Source organism: Aquila chrysaetos, chromosome 9, assembly GCF_900496995.4.
Source record: "Aquila chrysaetos chrysaetos chromosome 9, bAquChr1.4, whole genome shotgun sequence".
NCBI lineage: Eukaryota > Metazoa > Chordata > Aves > Accipitriformes > Accipitridae > Aquila > Aquila chrysaetos.
The window spans coordinates 3,017,107-3,038,861 of NC_044012.1; the positions used below are offsets into that span (position 1 = coordinate 3,017,107).

The 21,755-nt window shown below is 63.4% G+C and overlaps 1 protein-coding gene across 2 annotated transcripts in view; it reads left to right on the forward strand.

Annotated features, from left to right (window-relative positions):
• GSE1 (Gse1 coiled-coil protein) overlaps positions 1-21,755 on the forward strand; it is a 103,290-nt gene that overhangs the window by 43,237 nt on the left and 38,298 nt on the right. The gene's annotated exons all lie outside the window — the stretch shown is intronic.

The following is a 21,755-nucleotide window of genomic DNA, read 5'->3' on the forward strand; positions in this document are numbered from 1 at the left end:
GCCTGGGATGGGGCTGCAGGTTGGGGGGCAGCTCGAGGAGGGTGGGGGGGTGTGTATTTTTAAACTTCACTCTCCTGTTCCTTCCTCCGGCCCCCCCAGCGCTCTGCCCCTCACCCTGGCATCTGGCAGCAGTCCGTGGAGGTCAGGGTCTGGGGGGGAGGTTTGGGTGGGCTGTGCCTGGGGGGTTTCTGCCTGCACCAGCCGTGCTTCAGCTGGGTGCGAGGCAGCGGTGCTCCCACCCCGCTTTGGGGGGGCACGGTGCCGTGGGTCGCCCCTCTGCCCCCGAACCCCGGCAGCGATGCCAGCCCCGGGTGCGAGGTTTGGCGTGGGCAGGGGGAAACGACCTTTGCCCGCCTCTGCCTTGGCATCCCGGTGGGGAGACCCAACCTAGACCCCCCCCCGCCGTGTGCCGGCATTGCTCGGGTGCATCACCCCCCTGCAGGGTGGTGGGTGTCCCTGGGCAGGGGTGGGGGGGTCATCTGGGTGCCCGGAGGGCCACAAGGCAGCACCACTGAGCCCCAGCACCCATCCGGGAAGGGGCAGCCGGGATGGAGCTTGGCACGCCACGGCCGCCCGGGCAGGCTGCCAGCGGGATTGCCCTTGAAATAGCCCTTGCCGTGCCTCGTGCCTCAGCTGCCCTGGCTGCTCGGCCGCAGGGCCACCCCAATGTCCCGTGTCCCCCCCGCCCCTCCAAACCACCTCCTTCCCAGCACCCCGCTGCCTGCTGGCGGTTACGGCGCGGCGCGGGAGGAAGCGCGCCCCGGCACTCCCGCGCTGATAACGGCGGCCGCCTTATCGCGGGGCCTTCTGCAAAAGCGGGTGGCATGGCCCCCACACCACCCAGCCCTTATCTGCCTCGGCCGTTGGCCCTGGCTCAGCTCGCAGCCCCCTTCTTGACCCCCCCCGGCACCCGTCGTAGCACCCGCGGGGTCGGCCCTTCGGGGGCGGCCGCTTGGCAGCTTGCCCCCTCTATCCTTTTTGAAGTTTAAAATCCATTTAAGTCAAGAGGAGGGAAAGTTATTGCCTCTAAAGCCCCTTGCGTTGAGCAGTAAATCCTCTTTGCTGCGCCGACGCCGCCTCTTAGCACCCGCAGGACCAGGGGTGACTCCTGGGGGGGGGGGGGGGGGGCAGGCTGCGTGTGTGTCCCCCCTCTCAGCCCCGGCACCCTGCAGCTTTTAGGGCTGGGAGAGAGTGGTGCATGCCCCCCTAAAGCGTGGCCAGCATGGGGTCAGGGTGCCTTTGAAGCCCCCCCCAGCCTTGCTGAGCTGGCAGGAGCATCACTGCTGCTTGCTTGCCGCTCGCTTGCCACTTGTTTGCTGCGTGCTCGCCGCTTGCTTGCTCACCATTTGCTTGCCATCTCCTTGCTCACACTGATTTGGTCCAGAAAGGGGGTTCTCCTCGTGGCATCGATGCCCTGGTGTCCCCCACGGTGTGGCACGGCACCGGAGCCTGCACCCCCCCCCCGCTGCCGTGCACCCAGCGGGGTTTGAGGCCGAGCTTGATGTGCTGCCGGCACGCCGGTGTTTTTATTTGATTTCCCTTCTCCAGAGCTGGCAATATTTAAATATTAATGCCTGCCTCTAATTGCTGTGTCAGAGGAGTGGGTCGGCGTGGGAGCGGGAGCAGGGGCGGCAGCGCCGGCTAATTTTGTTGTCTCGGGGAGTGTTTGCCGAGGAGAAATGTTTGTGCACGCACACATGTGGATTTTTACTCCCTTGGGATTTGCTTGGCCCTGGCAGGGACACGCGGGGCGGGAGGGGAGGGCTGGGCTGTGATGCCACCAGGATGGGGTGACCTCGGGGCCTGATTTCCCCCCCGCCCCCCCCTCCAAATTTTGCAGTGGGGTTTGCAATGGGGCACCCCCAGCATCCGGGGGCCCCTCTCCCGTGCCCAGGGGTAGGAGGTTTAATGGCAAGGAGGGGTGGTGGTAGTGGTGGTGGTGGGGGGTGTTGTTATTATTTTTTTTTTTTTTCTTCTTTTCCTTCTTTCTTCGTGCAGAGCGGCGTCAGATGCTTGCGTGCTCGCTTCCTGTAATAAAGCGACCGCCGGCGCGCTTGTCACCTGCTCTCTGTTGTGCTGCCAAGCGGCAGACATGCCGCTTCTTGCTGCGGGCCCTGGCGCGCTCCCCGCCGCCGCCGCCGCCGCCGCTCCTCCCGCCCGCCCCGGGCGAGCTCGCCCCGTGCCAGCGCGGCATTAGCAGGTGTTTCGGGGAGGGTGCGACGATGCCTGTTGCCGCACGCCTCGCGTGCGGGTGGGGGGCCGTTTAACTGTTCCTCGCCGCGGACGGGCCCCCTTTTGCCGCCCGCCTTGCCCCACGCCGCGCCGGGGCTTAGCGGCGATGCCGGGGGTTTGGTACTTGGGGGCTTGCACCCAGGAACCCGTTTCGGGGTGCCGCGTTCGCCCGGCAGCACCCTTGCTCCGTGGTCCCGCCGCTCCCCGATATTTGGGGTGAGGGGCCCTGCCGGGAGTTGGCAAAGCCCCGTGGCAGAGCCAGCCCAGCTGCAGGCAGGTGTTTTCGGTCGTCCGCGGCTGCGCCGTGCCGCGCCGCGCAGTTGGACCGCAGCGTGCCGCGCACGGGGCTGTGCAAGCTGCTTGGCGCTGCTGCTGCCCGCCGTGCCAAGCCGTGCATCCCCTTTGGATGCACGGGGCGCTTCCCACCGTGCCGTGCCATCCCCTTTGGACGCCCAGCCCTGGTGCCAGCGGGCTTTCCAGCACTGCCGGGGGGATTTTCCCCGTCGGGGGTTCTCTCTGCTCACCCCAATGCTCTCTGGATCCCCAGCGGGTTTGCAGCCGTTACTCCCTGCTATGCAATCTCCTTCCTCCCACCCGGCACGGCACACCGCCATCCCCGTTAACCCTGCGGCGAGGCGCTGCCTTTGCCGGGGTCCAGCTCCCCGTCAACCCCGGCTGCGGGGATTTTGCGCCGCTGTAACCTGGCGGGGTCCCGAAGGACAGCCGGTGCCTCTCCCCAGCCACTCGCAGGCTGGAGCACGGTAGATGCGGGGTGCAGGGAGGGCTGGGGGTGAACTGCACCCGAATATCCCCCGTGGAAGAAGCAGGATGGGTTTTGCTCCTTCCCGCCCGCATCCTGCCCCGGTCCAGCCCCGGCTCCCGGCACCGGCTTTGTTTCCGCCGTATAACAAGATGATGGGTTAGGGTCAAGCTGCGGGTTCATAACTTGTTGGAAGACTTTGCTGAACAATAAAGGTGTCTGGCTTTATATCTGCTCGTATTTTATCCGCGCCACGGCCTTTCCCCAGCGCCGGCCGGGATTTACGGCAGGGGATATTTGAACGTGTCGAGGCGAGCTGGGGAAGCCGAGGCCGACCCCCCTCCCCACGCCTTTACATTCAGTGCCTGTGCGCTGAAATATTTACCTTCCAGCTCCTCTGACAGTTCAAGCCGTCTCGTGAAGCAAAGGTTATTGAACTGCGAATGTTATGACATTACATTTTTGTGTCTGCACTTTCAAGATGCGTGATGCAGCCTGAATGATAAGTGATCTCGGGGTTAAGGGTGGGTTTTTTTTTTTTTTTTTTCTTTCTCCTCCTTTCCCTCCCTCCTGCTCTCCTCCCCGCCTCGGTGCGGGCTGTCAGCTCTGCTGGGGCTTGATAACGCTCCCTTTTATTGCCCTGCCTTTGCATTCCTGCAGCTGGTCTCCCTGCAGTTGGTGTGGGTGCTGGGGAGGGTTTTAGGAAGTGGGAGAGGGACATTCCCAGCTCAGAAGCTGGCCGCGCTGGTGCGTGCCTCAGTTTCCCTAACCCTGGGCTCATCCCTCATGCCGTAGGGCACGCCGGGGTGGGCAACGGTGGTACCCGCACCAGCAGCCCCTCTTGTCGGAGGATGCTGCTGCCGACCCGGGTACCCCAACCCCTCCTGCATCCCGGCGTGGAGGGAAACGCGGCATCCCGCATCCCGCCAGGGCCGTGCGGTGGGGCAGAAGGTGACGCACGGTGTTCACCGGTGCTGGTCTGTGCCCCGGTGCCGATCTTGCAGCCCCCTTAGCGAGGTTTTGGGAAGGTGGCGGGGCTCCAGGCTGGGGTGCCGGAGCGATGCTCCCCGGTACCCCGGCTATCTGGGCTCTTGAGGATCTCAGCAGCCAGCCCCGCTTGAGACACAGCATCCTGCGTGGCCAAGTGGCCTGGGGGACATGTGGGGAGGGGGACAAGTGACAGCGGGGTCTGGCCTGTCCTGTACACACTAGAGGGCAGCAACAAACTGGATCAGCGGGCTGCGTTCGGTCCCCGGGGGCGTTGAGGGGGTCTAACCCCCCAAATTTGTCCCGGCAGGGTGGGTTTGCAGCAGGGGAGCTGCTTGTTTTTAAGGGGTGCTTAACCAAATCCGTTTGCAAACCGACCGCGATCGAGCAGCAGGATGAGGGCCCTCAAACCAGTCCGACCCGCGGTGTCACGTCTTTCCGGGAGCAAATTAATTAAGTCATTCCATAAATTTGGCTGCGTTCGCTGCCAGTGAATCGCATCTGCCCCCCGCTCCCCCCTTCCCTTCCCCGGGCTCCCCCTCCCCGCTCCGTCTCGGCTCCCTGCTAGAGTCAACATCTCACCCCACAGCGCCTGGAGATTTCTATCGGCTCGGGGTCCGGCCGAGCATCCCGAGCATCCCGGGTCGGGGCCGGCCGCCAGCACTAACAGAAACCAGCTGGGCGGGCGGGCGGGCAGGGGGGGGCCGCCAGGGAAGGGAAGAAAAAAAAGAGGTCAGGGCCCGGGAAATTAAATGTTCATAAACGTAGGCCCGAGCGCTTAAAAAGTAGGGCAGTGCCATTAAATCTCATTAAAGTTTAATACCTATCAGTGCCACTTCAGGCAGCCCTTGGACATTGCTTTAATTTGATGGGTGTTAAGGGAGAATTATCAAATAATTGTGCTGGCTGGGGACTTGCTTTTATCATGTTACATGGAAAGCTCTCCCGGCTTTGTGCTGCACATCAAAACAGCAGCGGATAGGTATTGTTCTGGGGAGGGGACGGAGGGGCGGCTGCAGGGGGGGTCCCCGCCGTCCCCGTCGCCCTCAGCGGTGGCAGGAGGGATGAGGGACACCGGATCAGGTTGTTACAGGGATTAGCTGCCCCGGCGATCTAGTTATTCTGCCCAAATTTAACCCATCTGCCCTCAGGGGCTGTCTCCTGCCCCAAGCCGGCATCCCTGGGGGTGGCACGGGGACAGCGAGCATCCTGCCATCGTCCCCATGGGTCCTGCCGGTGTCCCCATGGGTCCTGCCGGTGTCCCCATGTCCCAGCAGGGTCGTGCCGCCCTTCCCGCGCTTGCTGCGTTGGGGTGCCAGCGCGGAGCCGCAGGCGCTGCTAATTAATACTAATTTTTGGAGAGGCTCTGGGGGCCGGAGGGAATTGCCGATGGGAGATGCCGAGCGTGCCGGGGATCACCGGCTCCGTGCGGAGGTGAGCGCATGGGCCCATGCATTTTTTATAGGGTGCACCCAGGGTTATTTTTATTTCTTTCTATTTCCTCCCCTCCTCCCCTCGCCGTAAAAGTCCCGGTTGATAAAGAATTAGTGCCAGGTCGTTAGTCCTGGTTTTTATGAGATAAACCCGGGCGCAAGGTGCTGTCGTGTAAACGTCGGGGCCAGGGGAGCGCGGGGACGGGGAGAGCGGAGCTGCTGCCATGAATTATTCAGCAGCGCCTGATTTCACATTATTCTCACTGATACTTTTACAACCTGTCAGTAAATAAAAAGATTCTACATTATTTATAGAAATGGACCCGAATTGGTTAGGAGAATTTACTGTTGCTATTATTAGGGGCTGCTCAGCACTGCGTTAATGAGAGCCGGGTGATGGCAAACGCTGCTTCCCGCCGGCTCGGCGTCCCCTGCGCCCTCCCGGGCTGCCGCCTTACTCCCCAAGGGTGGCTGCGTCCCCGCGGCCGTCACCGCTGCCGGCTCCCTCGGCTGGGGCCCGTTCACGCATCCCCAGCTCCAGGCTGGACGTGGAGGGGTGAGGGTCTCCCTGGCTTTGGGCTGCTTGAAGGGGGGATGTCCTCCTTCCCAGGGATGTCTTCTTCCCAGGGACATCTTCTTCCCAGGGACACCCCCCTGTGGGTGACACCTTCCCAGGGACATCTCTTTGCTGGGGACGTCGCCTTCCTGGGGCTGACATCTTCCCAGGGATGTGTGTCTCCTTCCCAGGGACGTCTCCTTCCCAAAGACATCTCCTTCCCAAAGACATCTCCTTCCCAAAGACATCTGCTTCCTGGGAACATCTCCCTGTGAACATCTTCTTCCCAGGGACCACATCTTCCCGAGGATGTCTCCTTCTCAGGCACATCTCCTTCCCGGGGACCACATCTTCCCAGGGTCATCTTCTTCCCAGGGATGTCTTCTTCCCGGGGACATCTTCCCAGGGACACCTCCCTGCGGGTGACACCTTCCCAGGGACATCTCTTTGCTAGGGACGTCGCCTTCCTGGGGCTGACATCTTCCCAGGGATGTCTCCTTCCCAGGGACATCTCCTTCCCAAAGACATCTGCTTCCCAAAGACACCTCCTTCCCAAAGACATCTGCTTCCTGGGAACATCTCCCTGTGAACATCTTCTTCCCAGGGACCACATCTTCCCGAGGATGTCTCCTTCTCAGGCACATCTCCTTCCCGGGGACCACATCTTCCCAGGGACATCTTCTTCCCAGGGGTGTCTCCTTCCCGGGGACATCTCCTTCCCAGGTGCCAGCCCTGGGACACATGTCCCTGCCGGAGGGGGATGCTTTCCAGGCAGTTAGCCTTTTTAGCCCCTCCTTGCCCAGTGAAACGACCCCCCCATGCACATGCCATCCTGGCTCTGCATCCCAGCACGGTGCAGGAGCTGGCGGGGGGAGCTCCGCTTCCAGCCTGTCCCCCCCCACAGCAGCGTTTGCCTGTCGCCTGAGCAGGAGCCATCTCACCCACGCGCCCGCCGGCCCCCCGGATCCCATCTGGGCTTCCCGCATCCCTGATGTGACAGCTCCGGGGAGGTGGAAAAGCATCGCACGGGGTTGGAAAGCCCCCGGGGAAGGGGGGACTCGGCTGCGGGTAAACCGAGGCACGGCGGCGATGCGCCGTACAGACAAACGGATGGAAAAACCAAGAGGAAACCCAAGAGCGTAATGGTTTGTCTGCGGTGTCCTAAGGTGGCTGCTCCCAGCCTGCCGGTGACAGGTTTATTGGCAGGCAGGCCGGGCTGGAAGGATTGTCGGCTATTTACAGTGCTGGGGCCGTGACTTTGCGAGCAGACAGTTAACATAAATTCACATGATGGATCAGTTATCACTTCATTGAACTTGTGGCGGATCCATTGAAGGCTGTGCAGTAACATACTGTTTCCTGGCTCTGCGCAGCGCTGGGATACATTAAATACACTTTATTTATAGCTTACCATTGCTGCACTGTGGGCAGGAGAATGCAGCTTTTGCAACTATCATCTAATTTTATGATGAGCATTAAAGCAAGGCCTATAATTTGCACCTTTTTATTCATTAGACACTGGTGCAGCCATAAGTCAAGAATGCCCAGGGATTTAGATGCAGATCCAGAAGATAAACTATTGACAAGCCAGATGTATTTTTACATTAGTGTGCCTTTACAATAGTTTATGTTGAGAGTGGAATATAAATTGCATTATTAAATACGAACCACTCTTGTAACCGCTGCTTTGCCTGCTTCTGTGCAGGCAGGGCGGGATTCGGAGCCGCAGAGCAGGGAGGCTCTGCCTAATGGCTCGAGGTTGGGTGGGGGATTTTTATTTTGGCTTTATTTCAGCCCTGGATGTGCCGACGCAGCGGGGCAGGGGTCTGTCCCGGGGCTGTCCCCAGGAGGAGGTGGTGGCCCTGCGGGATGTCCCCATTCAGAGCAAAGCCATCCCAGCCACGTGCCCCCGCCGGAGACCTCCGCTCGGCCGCTGCCACCCGGCCAGCAGCGAGTTAAATCCTTTTGTTTCTGAGGCAATACAGTTTACATTATGAGCATGAATAAAAGATGGTTGTGCTAGGGGTAGCTGTCAGGATCTTCGCCGCCTATAAAGGCTTCTACTGTAGCTTGACAGTAAAAGACTGTGTTTGGGGACTGATGTGGTTTCTCAAAGGAGCTAAATAAATAAGGGACGCTTATTTTTACACCAGTAAAGGCTGCTGGAAATTTAAAGCCCTGTTTATCTCCCTGAAATCGCGGTGTTTATTGTTATCTCATGTAGGGGGAATTTGCATGTTCGCTAATAATTAACCGAACCCAGCGCTTCTCCCTCCTGTACGTGCCTCGGCCCTGCCGTTATCTGGGGGGAGGAAACACTTGCAAATCAAATGCAAATATTGACCATGCCTGGGCTGGGCGCGCTGCGATGGCTGATGGCCGGCTGCTCCCCGGCACCCCGTCCCACGGCCGCTTTCGGGGGGCAGGGGGGCAGGATGGAGGGGCTGGGTGCTTGTGTGCGGCACGAGAGGGCTGGTGCGAGCCGTCCCCATGGCCATCTCATCCCTACTGCCACCCCGTCCTCATTTTCCACCCCATCGCCACCCCATCCTTATTTCGACCCCGTCCCCGTTGCTACCCCGTCCCCATTGCCACCCCGTCCTCATTTCCACCCCATTGCCATCCTTATTGCCAACCCATCCTTATTGCCACCCCATCCTGATTGCCACCCCATCCTGATTTCCACCCCGTCCCCACTGCCACCCCTTTGTGCCCGGCGCTAACAGGCGTCCCGTCCCGGTTGCCGGTCCCCGCGCCACCAGATGCTGCCGCTCCGTGTCACACCATCATGTCGCTAGCGGAGTGTAACGGGGAGAGCAGTCGGTGCCTTTGTTTCTCCTGCTCTCCGCACAGCTGTCACTTCCAGTGATCAGTAGAAAAATCATCACCCCACCGGATCATACATATGGAACGGTGTCTGTGCGGAATATTTATTGTAACATGTGTTGGGGCCGTGCCGGTCACAAGCCCTGGGCTTGGCTCGCACCGTGCCGGCCCTGGAAGGATGCTCTGGTTCCCCCCCCCCGGGGGTCTGCCTGCCGGGGGGGTGTGCATGTCCCCGCGGCCGTGTCCCCATCGTGGCTGGGGGACTCGGGGCTAATTGACCTTGGTGGCCTCGGGCTGCGCGGCATCCTCTGCCTTTTGGGGGGGCCGGGAAAGCCCTGCCTCTGCCAGCCTGTCCCCAACCTTGTTCCCAAAGGATGCCTTCAAGCAGGGGGGTGGGTGGCTGAGACGGGGGGGGTGTGCAGAGCCCCAGCTGGTGAAGCTGGAGGCTCCTTCCTCGGGGAGCAGAAGCCCAGGGGCTGCCCCTTGCTGGGGTCACCTATGGGGTGGCCTTTGGGGTCTCCGAGGGCAGGAGGTGACGGCGCTCGGGAGCCCTTGGTCCCATCAGTGTCTCCGGGAGCTCTCTCCCGTCTCCGGAGCTGTCAGCTCGGCACCTTTCATGTGTGATGGGTAAACAGCGCGGCGCGCCCGACGGGGAAGGCTGTTGGATCCCTGCTGGTGCTAAAGCGGCGTCTGGCAGGGACGGGGAACGTGCCGTCGCCTGTGCGAGGCACGGCGGACGTGACACCCCGCCGGGGCTCCTCGCGGCTTTCCCGACAGAGAGGAGAGACCGAGCCGCCCCAATACAGGGCACGGGGCGAAGCCGTGCCCGATGGGGTCCGTGGTATCCCCCCGCGGGCGCGGGTGCCGGCACGGCAGCCCTGGCAAAACCTCTCCCATCACCAAAAACCGGTACCCGCGTGCCCATCCCATCCGCCGGTAGGTGCCGGCGACGCGGAGCCCCCCCGTGCCCCCTCGCCACGCGTTTTCCCTCGCCGGGGCGGACAGATGCTGCTTGGGCAGCATGGGGTCACCGGGTCCCCCCAGCACATGGCTGGGGGAAGGTGTTGCCGGCGCCTTTTGGCACCCGCCGCCACACGAGCGCGCTCCTCTGACAGCTTTATCAAGCCTCCAGACTTCCCAATTCCATTGTTCCTGACATCTGTTTCGGTAAGTGATTAATTGCAATTAGTGAACGGTTTGAAAGCCCGTGGAAGAATATTCAGCAGAAAACTCGTCAAGATTAATGAGTGGTGGCAGTTGTCAGAAGGGCTGCTGCCTCGCCGGGATGCGGCGGCGGCAGCGGGGAGGTGCGGGAGGCTGGGCGAGCGGGGTGCCCCCCCTCCCCGCGCCCGTGTGTGTCCCCCCCTCCGTGTCCCCCCTCCCGGAGAATAACACAGGCTGATTTTTCATCCAAATGCATGAATTATCCACTAATGCGCTATTAATAAAGCGCTGTGGAGTTTCACCGAGATTAGGTCCTAAATCATGCAGAATGAATTTTAATCAGTCCGAAAGACACCGGTGCTGGCCACTCCCGGGGACCTGCAGGAAACCAGGCTGGATCCGGCCAGGATCTGCTGCCGGAGAAGCAACGCCTGCACCTTTGCTGCCGTGCCATGCCGTGCCATGCCGTGCCGTGCCGTGCCGTGCCACGTGCGTGCGGCAGAGCCAGGCTACCTTGGGGACGGCGGCGCGCGTGGTGGCTGCGTGGGGCGGCTGTGGCTGTTGTGCCCGGCGTACCCGGAGGGACCAGGGATCCTCTGCGCCGCTGCCCCGTGCCCAAATTCCCGACAGAGCCCCATCTTGGGGGGTGTCACTCCTGCAGTGAGTTTTCCAGGTCTTGGGGGGGGGGGTGGTGTCACTCCTGTAGTGAGTTTTCCAGGTGTTTGCAACGCACCTTTGCTTTCAGCTCGGTTGTGCCCCCAGCTCGGTGCAAGGGTCCACCCCAAAGTGCCGGGGACTCGTGGAGGTGCCGAGCCCGGGGGGGGGGTGACACAGCCACCGGTCCCGGCGGGGGGGAGGGAGGGTGTGACATCTGCTCCTGCAAACTGTTTGCCACGCCGAGGTCAGGGCGGCTCGACAGCCCCGGGTCCTGCGAGCAGATGGCTCCGGCATGTTCCCCAGCCGGGCTCCGCGGTACCGCACCCATGAAATTCCCCATTAACAGGCTGTGACTGGAGGGTGCGGGGTGGGGGCGGGGGGGGGAGAAGCATCATCCTTCACCCCCCCCGCCTCGCCATGCTCAGCCTGGGAGCACGCACGGGCTGTGTGCCTGTCCCCAAGGGCAGCAGGGACAGGTCCCCTCCGCCGGGGAGGGGGATGCCCCCCCCCCCGTGCTTTGCACGGCCTCGCTAATCTGGGGGCGGGGGTTTGGGGGGGGCGCAGAGCGGCCGGGATTCATCGCCCGGGTGCAGGGGGTGCGCCCCACGTGCTGTTGGTGGCAGGAGTCCCCATCCCCACCCCTGTCCCCATCTCCATCCAGCCCGTCCCCGTCCCCTTTGATTTATTGCTCTTTTGGCAGAGGGGCCGGCGGAGGGCAGGGGGGTGGCCGGGGTCGGCAGGGGCTGGCAGGGGTCAGCGAGGGTCGGGAGGTCTCGCCGTCGGCCGCCCTTTGTTGGTGTCCCGCACAATGACCCGGCGCAGGCTGTTTGCTCGGCGCGGTGGGTAATTACCGTGCCGGGAAGGTTGGGGAGAGGTGGTGGTGGTGGGGGGGTCAGGGCCGACGGAGCCACCGTGACCCGCCGGCGACGAGGTCCTGCGTGGCAGCGGCTTGTCCTTCCCCTGGCACCATCTGCTCGGAGGCGGCCGCTCCGAGCGGCGGGGCTGTGGCTCCGGCGGCGGCGCTCAGACGGACGGACAGATGGTGGTGGGTTTGAAGAGGTAGAGTGTGTACTTTGTTCTGGAGAGCTTTGATAAAAAAAAAAAAAAAAAAAAAAAATTAAAAAAATAAGGAGAAAAAAAGACAGGGAGAGGAGAAGGAGGGGACGTCCTCGTGTCTCCCCCCCCCCCGCCTGCCACCGTGCCGCACTTTGTAGCGGGGAGCCGGGGATTGTCACCGCGCCAGGGACGGGGCTGCGGATGCCGGCACCTGTGGCGTGCCGGGGTTGGAACGATGGGGAGCTGGGATGGGTCCCGGTGGCTGCTCCCACGGGGTGGGGGGGGTCACCGCCTGCCCTCGGCGTCCCCTGTGCCACCGATCCCCGGAGGGGACGCGGGGGTCCCTGCCGAGGATGCCCTCGTCCCCCTCCGCCTCTCTCCCGCGGTCCGACCCCGGCGTGCCGCCCGCCTCCTGCCTGCCGGCACGGCACGTACCTGCCTGCGAGCGGTGCCAGCTGGGCCGGGGCTGATGCAAGCGGCGTTCCTGGGCAAGCCCGGCCGCTTCCCAACCGGCTGGGGCGGCCGGACCGGGGCGGTGGGGTGGTGGTGGTGGTGGTGGGGGGGGGAAGGCGCGGGCGTGGGGTCCCTGCAGCGGTGCTGCGGACGCCGGGCGACGGGTGCAGGCAGGGCGACGCGGCGCTCGGCGGCTCCCCCCGGGGCGCTCCCGACCCGCCGGACCCGCTTGGGGAGCGGGGTGGCGTGGGTTGACGGCTTTGGCTTTGGTGCGAGAGGTGGGGCCGGCCGCCCCCGCCGCCCCGCAGACGCCTTTTTTTTTTTTTCCAGCGGCGCCTGCCCTTCCGTGTCCCGGCATCGCCTCTCGCCGCCGCTCAGCGGACTTCTTTTGACGCCCATGCAACGGTGCCTCCCCGGCACCCGCGGCCAGGGCGGGGTGTGCCGGCATCGCACCCCGAACGCCCGGCTCGGACCCAGGTTTTGCCGGAGCGCGCCGGCGTCGTGCCGGTAGCGGTGGTGGTGGTGGTGGTGGTGGTGGTGGGGGTCGCAAAGGGGTTTGCCGCGAGCAGGTGGGGCTTGGGGTCGCGGTCTTGGGGGCTCGCCGAGGAGGGATTCCCGGCGGAGCCAGGGGTCTCCGGCCCGCGTTTGGGTTACCCGGGGACCCCCGCTCGCTGCCCACCCCTGCCCACAGCCGTTGCAATCCTGGCTTTGCCGTCTCTTAATTACCACCAGCGCCAGGCCTGGCCCCGCGTTACACTTCATTACGCGATTGCCATCGGGGCTGCTCCTCCCTCCCGTCCGACTCCGGCTGGATAATTAGGTGTGTTTTCTCCCGCGTGCAGACAGACACTTAATACGCCTTTAATCACCTGCTCCGGCGGCTCCCACCCACTGCCCTGCGCCCGCGCCGCTGCGCCGCTGCTGCTGCCCAGAAACCGCGCGGCCGGAGTAATTACAGGCTGCGGATGCCCCGCGCAAACGACCGGCGCTAACGCCCCGTGCAAATACCCGGCGCGGATGCGTGGTGCGAACGCCCCGTGCCGATGCCCGGTCCGAACACCCCGTGCCGATGCGCGGCGCAGATGCCCGATGCGAGCGCCCCGGCGCAAAACGCCCCGGTGCAAAAAAAAAAAAAAAAAAAAAAAAAAAAAAAAATGCCCCGGTGCAAAAAATGCCCCCGGTGCAAATGCCCGGTGAACAGGCATGGTGCAAATGCCTGGTGCAAACGCTACCCAGGGTGGGACTCGGCTTGTAAAGGGGTGTCGTGGCTCTGGCAGGCGGTCGCCGGCCGGCAGAGCCGGAGCAGGCGGCCTGGCGGCTCCTCGCAGGTGTAGGCACAGACTCTGCGGCGTTCGAGCTTCTGTGCGGCGGGCGCGTGCCAGCACACTGCTGTGCCTTGCGAAGGTAGCAGCCATCTGCACTGTGATAAAAAGCCCTGAGGATGATAAATAGACAAGTAGCACTTTTATTGGATTGCCGTTCCGAAGCAGCCACTTTGGGTTTGGCACGGCGCTAACGACAGACTCGCCGCACGCTGCGCCCAGCCGCCCCGGCCGGGGGAAAGGGGCTGCCCGGCGGCAAAGCCGGCACCCGGCCGGGCACCTCGGCTGCATCCCAAAGCGCTCCCGGCTGCCTCTTTCCCCCCCGCCCCGCTCCCCATTTTTTTAGGGGTGACATCTCTGGAGCCGTGCGACCCAGAGCAGGCTCAAAGCCGAAGGGATTCGGGGTGCGGCGGGTGGGAGGGCATCGTCGCCGGCACCGTGCCGAGGGGCCGAGCAGGGCCGGCCAGCTGGCACGGCACGGGGCCGGCGCGTGCGGCGGTGCCCCAGCTGCCGCGCTGGCCTCGCCGTCACCTGCGCGAAGCAGCTTGTTTGTCAATAATGGAGCAGAGAAAATTGCAGCCGAAATGCCTCTCGGCTCTGCTTTGTGTTGCTTTTAATGCGTCCACCCCGGAGGTGCCGGCTCGGAGGCGGCACAAAGGCTGCCGGGAGTGGAGGAAGGGGCAGGAGAGGGGGGCTTGGAGAGGCTCCGTGGGGGCTTTGCTCCCCCCTGCCCCCGGGCAGACCCTCGGTGCCGGGGCGAGGGGGCAGAGACGGGCTCTGACCCCTGCGGTTGGCACCGTTGAGCTCCCGCAGCTTGGCCGTGCCCGGTGCCGGGGACGTCAGCCCGGCGGGATCGGTCCCAGAGGGACGTGCTTTTTGGGGACAGCAGCATCGCCTGGCGCCTGCCCAAAATTCCTGCCGCCGCTAGCGGGGAGCGGGGTTCAGCGGCGGGGGACCTGCCGGGGTGGTTTCTGGCCGGGTGGGGAGCCGGGGCGAGCATCCTCGCCTCGCCGCACCGGGACACCGCTCCGGCCTCGGGGCCGTGTTTTCCAGAGAATTCCCGCCTGAGTCACGGCTGCGCTCGCCGTCCCACCCGCGCCTGTCCCGCCGGAGCCCCGGCACGGAGGTGACGCCGGCTTTTGGGGTGGCGCGGGAAGGACGGTGACCCCCCTGCTCGCTGGTTTGGGTGGGGAGACGTTGGGGTGGGTGGGTGGGTGGCTTTTGCGGGTGAGTATTGGGGTCGTCGTGAGCATCCTTGTCCCCGGTGTCCCCTGGCACAGGGCACGGTTCAGGGGTGCTGCAGGATGGGGCAGGTTGGGGACACTGGTTCAGGGGTGCTGTGCGATGGGGCAGGTTGGGGACATCGGTTCAGGGGTGCTGTGTGATGGGGCAGGTTGGGGGCACTGGTTCAGGGGTGCTGTGTGATGGGGCAAATTGGGGACACTGGTTCAGGGGTGCTGTGCGATGGGGCAGGTTGGGGGCACTGGTTCAGGGGTGCTGTGTGATGGGGCAAATTGGGGACACTGGTTCAGGGGTGCTGTGCGATGGGGCAGGTTGGGGGCACTGGTTCAGGGGTGCTGCAGGACGGGGCAGGTCGGGGACACCATTTCAAGGAGCAGTCCCCATGGCGGGGGGTGACAAGGGGAGGCTGGGTCGGCGGTGCGGGGACTCGGGGTGCTGGGGGGGGGGGGGCTGTCCCCACACCCTGCCAGCCCCCCCACCTGCGGGGCAGGGGCCGCACGCAGCTGCCTGCCCGGGCGTGCATCCCAGGAATTTGGCAGCGCGGCGCGGGGGGGGCCGGCTGCCTCCCCTGCCCTCTGACCCGCCGGGATGATACAAGCCCTCTTCTGTTTCTCCTCAGCCCGCCGGCGGGGTCAGGATGACGGCTGGCGCTGGCTCCCTCGCCGTGATAAAACAGCTCGTCTGTCACGACACAATAGATCCGTCAGGCTGCTGGCACGACCTGGGGAGGGGGGCACGGCTGGCGGTGGGGGGGACACACACACACACGGCTTCGGGTCCGGGTGGGTGCTGGGGTGCCCCTGTGACCGCAGCGTGGCCGTGCTGCGTCTCCCTGGGGTGGCACACAAGTGTCATGACTTTTGCAGGGTCTCAGCGGGGGGGGGGGGGGGGGGGGGGGGGGGGGGAGTGTTCACCAGGGCTGCGGGCAGGGATGGGGACAGGACCCAGGTGTCCTGGCTGATACCCTGCGCCCAAGCCAGCTCCTGCTCTGCTGCGGGGAGATAGGGCCGCGTGTCTTGGCTCCCCGCCGTGCCCGCTGCCCTCGCTTCTCCTCACCATCCAAAAATACGTCGGCAGGCACCAGCATGGGGTGCCCCCCAACCTTCCCAGCCCGGGGATGCTCCCCGGGGGAATCGCTCGCCTCCTTCTTCCCCCTTCCTGCTTTCCTCCTGACTTCAGGGTCTTTTTATCCAGTTCTACATCGCCTTTGCAATAATTTCTGCCCACACGCGGGAGCTTGATGCCCGGGGTGCCGACGGGTGCGGGCAGGGTGCTGTGTCCCCCTGCACCACCACCACCACCTGGGATGGGTGCAAACCCCCTTCCCCGGACCCCCCAGCCCCGACACGGCGGCTATTGAGAAAGAAAAAGCGTCTCCCAATTAGAAGCAGTGGTGCTGCAAACTGGCGGCGAGGCACTTGAACTGTCACTGTGCAGCCTTAATTAGCAGCGGCGGGGCAGGGGTCAGCAGCAACTCAGCAGTCTTGACAAGGCTGCTATCAAGTGCAAGGAGGGAGGAGGAGGGAAGGGAGGGAAAAAGCAAAGCTCCCCGAACTCAGGACCAGCCCTGGGTGATGGGGAGGGGGAGGACGAACGCGCCGGAGACACGCAGGCAGAGTTAAAAGGGAATAAAATGGTTGCTATCTCCCACCGGCGGCTCATCGCCAGTGCCGTGCATCCCGCCGTGGGAGTGTACGGCCGGTCCCGGGTCCCGCCGGCAGCCTGAGCGCCGGGGTGGGGAGGGGGCCGTGGGACCCCCGCCATGCTGGAGATGAAGAGCTGGTCGTCTTTGCTGCAGAGCCTCAGTAAGTGATGGGGGCTGCGAGGCTGGGGGCTGTGGGGACACCCCACCCCCCCACTGTGGGGTCCCCACTGGCCGCCCCCTCCCCGGTCCCACCGTGCAAGGGGAAGCGGGTGGGTGGCATGGCCGGGGCGAGGGTCCCGCACCCCCCGGCCCCGCGTGCCGCCTTCGTCGTCCGTCCCCCCCCCCCGGCGTCCCCCTCCTCGGGGTCAGCGCCTGGCCGCGGCCAGGCTTAACCTCTGCCCTTTCCCTCCCGACCTCCAGCCCTGTTAAAAAGGGTTTAAATACAAAGTTATTTGATAGCTAATCCTGGCCCAGGGCTGGGGGCAGCCCTGGGCTTTGGTGCTGGGAAACACCCCGAGCCGGGACCCTCTGGCGTCACCGCCGGCACGGACGCGGTTTCACCGGGGTGGAGGTCGGGCAAACACACCGATTAAAGTCCGGCGGGTGAAAAGAGCTTAAACAAATCCCAAATCCCTCAGATGCCAGATGAGGCTGTTCGAAATTTGCTTGGGAGCTGCTGCGGGAAGGGGGAGAGACGCCGAAACCCCCGGGAGCCGCGCTGCCGTCCCTGTGGGGTGTAGTGGGGCCGCTGAACTGGGAGCACTGGGAAGCCTGGAGCTGCGTAGGTGCTGGGAGGGCTTGGGGCTGGGCAGGGTGCTCGGTCAATGTTATGGGGGCCAGCTCAGCGTTCGGAGGGCCCTGCGTGCCTTCCTGCCCTACACCCTTTTGCTGCTGGGCCAGGAGGGACCAGCATCAGGGAACCCCCCATTTCACCCTCATCTCCCCCTTTTAGCCCACGCCTCGCCTCCCAAATGTCAATTTTGGGGTGCCAAGGGGAGACACACGTGGGTGTCCTCACTGCCGAGCAGTCACCCCCACAAGCTGCTTGCTTGGGAGCAAAAAATCTTAATTTTTTTCCCTTCCAGGCGTCATGCCGCGTCCCCTCGCCTCCCCAGGGGATGTACCCGACACGGCTGGCTTGCGGGTATAGGGGTGCCGGGGGTGCTGGGCTGCAGCTTCACCCCCAGGGCCAGCAGGATGGGGACCAGACCCTGCCGTTCCCCTTGCCGACGGCATTGGGGAAACTGAGGCAGTCGCAACCAGGAGGTGCCGGTGTGGTGGGACCCGCAGCGTGGGGTGGGACGGCTGGGATGGGGGGAAGAGGCCGAGGCGAAGGTCACAGATGCTGTGGCTGTGTGGAGCCACACAGACCCGTTAGTCCCTTAACTGGGGAGGACGGATGGGCTGTGGGAAGGACTGGGTGCCCTGCTCTCCCATGCCAACCTCTCCCACAGGCATACGCGCTCCGTTGTCGTGCACGTGCCGTTGCGCAAGCTCCGTCATGGTGCGTGCTCCGTCATCTCGCACGCTCCATCTTCACGCGTGCTCCGTCTTCGCACGCGCTTCGTCGTCGGGCACGCTCCATCGCTGCGCACGCTGTTGTGCAAGCCCCGTCGTCGCGCACGCTCCGTCTTCATGGATGCTGCATCCGTGCTCCGTCGTCGCGCACGCTCCATCGTTGTCCACCCTCCTTCATCATACCCACCTGTGGCCACTGAGAACAACCCCGAATTAGGCAGCCGGTGGCAGGGTGGGCTCTGCGTGGGGTCCCGTGCCCATCACGGGGGGCACAGGCTCTGTCCCCCCAGCCGCTGCCTCTCCGGCTCCGGCACATCCCCGGCCAGCAAGGGTTAATGCTGGGGTGGGGGAAAGATGCCTGCGAGCCCTTGTGCCAGTTCAGAAATGAATGTTGCCTTTAATATACCATCCTTCAATCCTTATCTCTCCTAATTTATTGGACATAACTGGTTGCACTGATGGATTCGTGGCTTAGACCTTGGCTTCTAAATTTCAGCATTAATAATCTGCCCCTTCATTCTGCTCTCCAGATGTCTTTCATTTATCTGCTTATTCAGTAGGGGTGCAACCTCGCGTCCTCGGTGCCAGCGCTAACGTGGCCCGGTGACAATAAATTTGGACTTGTAATAACATGGCCAGATGAATGAATTGACCTCTTGGTGACTGTCACTCCCAGCCTCCCCCCTCGTTAGGTGCCGGTGGGAACGAACGGGCCCCTCATAACGGATGCCGGTGTCAGCCCCCTCCTCCCCACCTCCTTTTTCTCTCTTTTTCTCCTTTTTTTTTTTTTTTCCAAAGGGGAAATTTGTAGGGAAGCATAGATGAAGGGGATTGCTTAATCTTTAATCAGTTTTGGCGTACAAGGTGAGAGCAGCCGTCCCCATCCCTGGGGAGAGCTCAGGCCCTAATAACAAAGAGCCCTAATAACGACCCCATAACCCCCCCAAGGGCTGGGACCCCTCGGCCAGGCGGGGATGCGGCATCGATGCCGGGATGAACCGACGGGGCAGGTTGCACACCTGAGAGCGTGCGGAGGAATGTGTTTGCTTAATTAATTGGCGGCGGGAGCGCGCCGGGGGTGTAAATCTAACGTGGGCCTTGGCAGCCTGCAGTGCCGCGCACGCAAGACTAGACTTTAAATAAGGGTGCAATTATTGTTTGAATAATTGACGAACAACGGGCGCGCATCGGCGCTCAGCCTAATGGGCTTTGATCGCTCGCCAGGGCCGCCCGGCGCGCCGGCATCCCGCCGGTGAAAGATGCTCGGGGTCCGGCGAGGGGCGTGGGTGGGTCGGTGGTGGAAATTGGGGTGCTGCTCCCCGCTGGGTGGGTGCTGCGGGGTCGGTGGTGGAAATTGGGGTGCTATTCCCTCCCCGGCCGACCCCGCGGCGCCGCGGAGGGGCAAAGCCCCTCCGCGGCGCCGCGGGGTCGGCCGGGGAGGGGGAGGACCCTGCACGTAGCAATTGATTTAAATCATTTTAGAGAGGACCTATGGAAAATAAAAAGCCTTTAATCACATTTGTATCCATTTCCAGCCTCGGTAAATCAATTTGGATTGAGCTGGGTGCCACGGTTACAGCTGATTAGCGTGCGGTGGATGGGGTCAAATTAATGCTAGCTGGGTTCGCTTAATGGGGTCACCGTCACTAGCTTCTCGCGAGCATCCCTCCTCGGGGGCGGTGGTGGGGGGATGAATGTTTTGGTTGTGCCCATACCACGGAAGGTTTTTCCGCCAGGGAAGCACCAGGACTTGTGCTCCGTGCTGCTGTGTGCCTCAGTTTCCCCTTGCAACAACCATAACCGTTGCAGAGGAGCCGGTGAGCCGCCTGGGGGGAACATTTGGGCTGTCCCACCTTCCTCCTCCCCATCCCACGGGGCCGTGCCGGTCCTCGCCGCGTGCCGGAGCCGCTCACGTGCCCTCCCCGCCGCCCCGCGGAGGAGCCGTAAACAGGTCCCTGCGCCCCGGTGCCGGTTAATTTGTTTTCAATAGGTTCCAATCAATTAAGCGTGGTCCCGGCGAAGGGAAAAGTGCCTTGGTAATTGGTGAAAATAAATCACTCGTCGCGGCCCCGGCAGAGCCGCGGCGGTGGTTGGAAGCCTGGGCTGTGTCCGCCTGGCACCGTGGGGACGGGGACACCGGGGAGGGACCCCACTTTGCTTGGCGGGCATTCACGCGGGGCCGGCGCGCGATCCGCTGGGGATGGCGTGCTTGCGAGCTCCCGGCTCGCTTCCTCAGCGTCTCCCTCCCTGCCCCGCTGGCTCCTTGCACGCGATGCCTGCCTGCACCCCGGGGCCAAGGCGATGCTTCCCTGCCCGCTCCCTGCCCGTCCCCGCGGTGGGGAGCATCCCCCCGCATCCCTTCGCCCGGGCACCACCGCCTCCCCCCAGCCCTGCCCCAACCCGGGCTGTAATTACCGCACGCGGCGCTTTGATTGCTCCATTCCAATTAATTAAACCCGGCGGTGACCCAAATTATGATCCCTTGTCTTGTCGAGCGCCGTATTTTTAACCTTAACCGGCTGGGCTGTGTTTAGATTTCCAATCCGGGCAGAAATGTCACCCGGGGAGAGTGACTGGCGTTGAACCCAGCCTTCCCGTGACGAACCCCGTAATTAGAAACCCTCGTGTCCCTGAGACGGGTCTTTAAAGCTGTCAGAAGCCAAGATCCAGCCATTTGATACAAGACTATCATTAGCTGCGCCCAACCTATTAGCTGCAGGTAAATAACAGGCTGTACCGGAGCCGGGGAACAGGCGGGTTGGGGAATTGGTTGGTTCTTAATTAGGAGAAGCGGCGCAAGGGATGCTTTCCCGTCTAATTGCCTTCGTTAGGAGCCCGGGTATGTGTCCCTTTGCCTGTATCCTCTTTCCCGGTGCGGTGACGGCTCTTGCACCTTGTCTTCCCACCCCGGTGCCCGTCCCACCCGCTGTCCCGGCATCGCCACGGCGATGCCGGGACAGCGGGTGGGACGGGCACCGGGGTGGGAAGACGAGGATGTTAAGCCATTTACCAGGGATGGATAGGGATTGATGGTCTCTGGTCCAAGCGGAGGATAAATCTGGGCTTGCTGCGGCTTTCCGAGGGCTTGTCTGGGTGACATATTCGGTTGGTTTGAATGTCTGGATGGAAAATCAATCACCGGGGCTGTTTCCGTCCCCCCTTTCACGCTACGTTTTAATTTGCCAGGCTGCGGGGTTCGTAGAGCGAGGATCCATCTATATTTGTGTCAAGCGCCGGCGTCTTTGTCTCCCTGGCGCGGCATCGTCCTTCCCAGCCTGGCACGCTCTGCCCTGGGTACGGTGTTGGGGTACAGATGGGCACTGAGGTGGGGCTCTCCATCCCTTCTGGGCCTTTTTCCCGGTGCGGAGCTGCCCTCCTTCCCCAGGGGAGGTGGTAATGGGGCACGGGATGCCCTGTGTGGGGAAACTGAGGCACGGCACAATGCAGTCTGCGCTGGGCTCTGCTTTCCCCGCCGGCTGGATGGGGACCCCATCCTGCTCTGCCCCCCCGTGGCAGCGGGAGGACCCCCATAATGGGGCTGGCCAGCGCCGTGGGGGGCCAGGAGATACCCGGCAGTGCCGCGGCAGCGGTGCCGACCGCCTGGCCCTTGCCGGCCTGCCCCCGCCTGATCCCTCTCCCGCAGACGCTCTCCCTGACACCGGCTGACAAGAGCCATTTCCAAGATGGATTGATTCAATTTAGCACCGATTTTTTGCCGGGGCCGGTGACGTACGGCTCCCCAGCCGGCGCTGGGCGGCACGTGACTCCCCAGCGCCCGCCGTCATTAGAGCAGCTCAGCACCGGCTGCCGCAGCCCGCCTCGCCTAATAAGCCCCGAGCGTGCCACCGGCGCAGGAGGGGTCCGCATCCTGCCCTGGCGCGGCTCCGTGAGGCTGCCTGCCCCC